Source organism: Populus euphratica, unplaced genomic scaffold (genome assembly GCF_000495115.2).
Source record: "Populus euphratica unplaced genomic scaffold, PopEup_1.0 scaffold318.1, whole genome shotgun sequence".
Taxonomy (NCBI): domain Eukaryota; kingdom Viridiplantae; phylum Streptophyta; class Magnoliopsida; order Malpighiales; family Salicaceae; genus Populus; species Populus euphratica.
In genome coordinates, this window is record NW_011500003.1 from 455,725 (window position 1) to 460,645 (window position 4,921).

Genomic DNA, 4,921 nt, shown 5'->3' on the forward strand with positions numbered 1-4,921 from the left:
CTAAGTTCTTATTTCTAAAAATAAAAAACCAAAAAAAATGAAAACGACATGGACAAAAAGGATGAAACTATAAATGAATATAAATTATTGGAATTAAATAATTATTTCTAAAAATTAACCACCAGGATTAACTAATTGTTTTTATTAAACTACAAAAACTAAATTGTAATTAACTCTTAATTAATCTTTTGGCCATAATCAACGTTAAAGTTAGTAGCAAAAACTTAATGAGAAACAGGTGTCATTCGATGCATTAATCATTAATGATAATTGTAAATTGTCAAATAATCATGAAAACTCCTTAAGGTGTTATGCAAAATGAATTTATATTATTTTTTAATATATTTTTCAAAATAAAACCTTATTAAACTAGAAATTTGTATTACTATTTTATGTTTAATTTTATTAATTTAATCAAGAAAAAAATAGGATAATAAAATTAAAATAGAGGTCGAAAATAAATCCAAATACCGCAGGAATGTCCAATAGCAGACATGATATCATTTACCAACACTTTTAAGGTTACAGTTGAAGCTAATGATTCTTTTTGTCGACGACTGGTGCTTATAAATTTCTCATCAATAATTCAGTGCTCATGCCAGGACAACATATCCTGCTTCTATCTAAATTCATGGTAACCATTAACAAAAACAAATTAAATAAATAAAAACTAAAATATTTGTTTGGAAGTGTAATGTTTTTATAATCTTTTTAAAAATATTTTTTTCTTAAAAAATATTAAATTTATATTTTTTAGTATCTTTTATAATTTTAATGTATTAATATTAAAAATAACAAAAAAATATTATGTTAATATGTTCTAAAATAAACATCACTTTTAAAATGATATAATTCACTACATCATCAAAAAGATAATGTTTTTACTTTATATCATCTCACAGAATCAATATTTTCTTTTGTTCTTTTGTGCCTTTGTTTTTTTTTAAAAAAAAAAATCTATGTTTCCCTATTCTTAATTAAAAATATATCCTTCTAAACAAATATTATTTAACTGATATTTATGGATTTTTTTGTATTTTTATCATTGTTTGTTTAGTAATGAAATTAAGTTAAAGGTAATTTAATTATTTAATAAATATTAATATTGATAATATAAATTGATTCACATGCATTGCATATATTGGTGTATGGCAATCAAATAAGGGCTTCTGGGTAGACATTCGAGTCGTCTCGATGGCCTACGGATTCCTATGCAAAGTGTATGGCCAACAAACCTTTAGCTTGGCTCATTCAACCTTTTTTGCACTTTTTTTTTTCTTTTACGTTTCCATGTATAACCCTTCAAATATTAAAAGCAATCATTTAATTTGATTCTCCTTCCAATTTGGTCCATCTTTATAGAATTGGATTTCTTTTTTAATTCCATCCTTCTTTAATTTTATTTATCTATCAAATTTTATCATTATTTTTTTATTGTTATTCATTTTATTTGAGATGGTTTTTAAATCTGATTTCTTTTAAGATTTTATTCTCCTTCAATTTTTTTCTTACAAGATTTAATTCATATTCTTTTAATTGTTATTTTTATAATGTGATAAATTTTTTAAATTAATTTTTTTAATTTTATCCTTCAATATTAAATTGTCTAAAAATTAAGCTTATTGATTAAGTATGGGTTGAGGATTTTATGGGTTGCAGATCTAAAAACTTAACTCAGGTTTAAGAGATTCTCTTGAATTTGCTTGGTTGTTTTTTTTTTTTAATTTTTAAGCTCATGTTTTTTTTTGTTTCATCCATTGATATTTATTTAATTAGAGATTAGACTTCGTTATTTTTTATTTTTTTTCTATATGAATTTTCACCGGGTTTGAAAATGATCAAGGTTTTTCTTATAAAATATATAGATCCTATTTTTATAGGATTCCAATTCATCCCATAGTTGTTTGTTTAGTTTTGTGTAATAAATTGTAACAATCATCCGACCTGACCTATACTTGAGTTCAAGTATAGCAAGAAATATCTCATTCAATTTGAAAAATACAAAATGCATTGCCTTGTAAAAAATGATCTCTAAGGTCTTCCTATATTTCTTGTGTTGTGGTTGAAAAAATAATATGATCTGTAATGTCTTATGTGAGTGAATTAAGGATCTAAGAAAAGAATTATATTATTATATTTTTTTCATAAGGCATATTCATCTAATTTATTTGTTTCAATCATATGGAAATGGTTCCATTTATAAAACCTAGCTTGGATTTGGCATTCAATAAAATCATCATGGTCATGCACCATATAATAGGCTTTGAAATTAGCATTATATCTTGATGATCTGAATGGTACAAAGAATATATATTGTTATTCAATGGTTGTTGTTCCTCTGTGATGATTGATAGTAGCGGGGGAAAAAATAAAATTACTAAAAAATCTAATTCTAATACCATGTAAAGAAAATAAAATAGAAATTTGTATGTATTTTTTGTATTAGGAAACATTTACTTTATATAAGAGAGTTGCTATAATTATGTTTTTTTATTATAAGTAGTCTAAGTGTAAAGAGAAACTAAAAATAATTACATGAAAATTACATTTCATAAAATATATCATAAAATATATTCTCTTTGAATGAAAATATCTTTCCTAATACCTAGAGCATGCTCCATCATTTTGTACTACTATAAAACAAATGGTTGTTTGGATTAGTATTTTTTTACCACTTAAACATATAATACATATAATAGTGAACATCATAAGTTTAGGCAACAACAAACATATCAGAAAAATTAATAGGAATAAAGAATATCAACACTATAACAATTATAAGGTAAACCAAACATTAAATAGTTTATTTTAGGTATGGTATTAGGGGTGTTAAAATCTTCCATTTACACAACTAGTCCATTACCTTAGAATCTCTGTAAGACCAGTTAGGTTTTTTAATGACTATAATATTAAATAACGACTTTCTTTTTCACAAAATAAAGACCCTGACATCATTCCTCGCTCCCGAGAAAAATCGCCGCGACGCCGTGCTTTTGCGAGGATGCGACAAGGGGGGAAAACCTTATTGTCCTGCCTGCAGCGTGTCTAGGGGAAAAAAATGACAAGTAGTGTTGTTAAAATGACATCGTTTTGTCTATCTTTTTTATAACAGTGAATGAAACGATGTCGTTTTGTACAAAATATGTTGTTTAATTTGAAAGAAAATGATGCCAAAAAGTCTTTGTTTCCAAATCAATCCTCGATTGAGATTTTGGTTTTAAGAATCAATTTAATTGCATCCCTACCAAATTTAAATATTAGCTTTGAAGTTAGTACCATTTTCAATTTAATTCTTTGTTTTGAATTTGTGTATTTTGATCCTTAATTGTTCAACAAACTTTCAATTTTTTCAATTTAATTTCTGATTCGGTCAATTTCAGCCTATATATATCCTACATGAAAAGGTTAAGAAATCATTCTGTATTTTTTTATGGATATAGATAGTTATTCCATGTAAAAATGTTAAGAAAAATTCAATGAGAAAACATTCCATAGAGTTGTAAGCTATAAATATAGTTATCCCATCTAAAAAAATTAAGAAATATTTTGAGGTATAGGCTATAAAAAAAATATGTGAGACCAAATATTCATCAATTAACTTTATATTTCTTGGGTTTATTAAACAAAAATATAAAGAAAAAAAAAAAGCTCAGGACTCACCCGAGTTTAGACCATTTAAAACCAAGCTGAGGTCCCAGGTTGCCTAGGTCTCACTTCAACTCCCGAGCTAGGTTGAGTTTTATATTTATGGGTAAAACTCATGTCAAATTTTTTGAAAATTGTTTTATGAAAAATATAACTAAAAATTGTTTTGCTTTGGAAATTATTTTGAGCAGTTTTTGATATCACCGCCTCTTTGTTTGGGAAAACGGTTTGAAGAGTAGCATCTGGATTTGAAACTACAACCTCGTTTGATCTTGAGAGATTCGTATCTGTTGATTTGTAAAGCTCAAGGTTACTTGTCGTGATCAAAATTTGTTTTTCTTACAAAGAGGATTCTTCGTTTACTTCAGAGAATGCACACACTAATTGCTGGAGAACTTGTCGTGATCAAAATTTGTTTTTCTTACAAAGAGGATTCTTCTTGAATGCAGGGAGCAACTTTTGGGTTTCCAAAGGCAGACCTTTAATTTGCATCTGGCAAGTTGGAAAATTTTATCTTCATTTGAAACCATTTGAGCCCATGATCTGGACTTTTGTTTCTACTTTTTTAGAATATAAAGGCATGATGCCTTTTTCTGTCTCTGTCTTCCTGTTTAGATGGCATTGGGTCGTCTTCCCTGCAAAAGATTCTCTTCTTGAGGAATTCTAACGGGGAATTTGAATTTTCTTGATGCATTCAATATCAGAATCAAAAATACTTAAACTAGCTTGCAATGTGACAAAAGATGTAAAGGTTTGCAGCAATGGAAATGTGTCGGATAGACTAAGGTAGAGGATTTTTCTTGAGTCTATCACGTAAAAGGCTTGCAAATATGGCTGAGATCAAGGTACAAGTACAAGATATAATCAAGACTTTCAAGAAATCACTTGTCACCAAATTGGATCGACTTTCCATGGGAATAATTGTTAAGGATGAATGTAGCTACGTTTAACTTACTAACTGATTTTTTATTATAATTATTATTTATTTTATAAAAAATAATATAATAAATATCAGTCTCCATAATTTTAATTATAAATTTTTAGAAACAATACTTTAATGTAATAAAAATACTCATAATTATAACTACTTTATAATTTTTTTATAAAGCACTTATATTTCAAAAAATTTACTTCATTAATCAAACTTAAATAGTTATTATAATAAATAAAAAAATATATTTTTGCATAAATAAAGTTAATATTACATATAATCACATACACTAGCAATAATAAGTACTGACTGATGAGTAATGATTCATACCAGGAAACATGAATC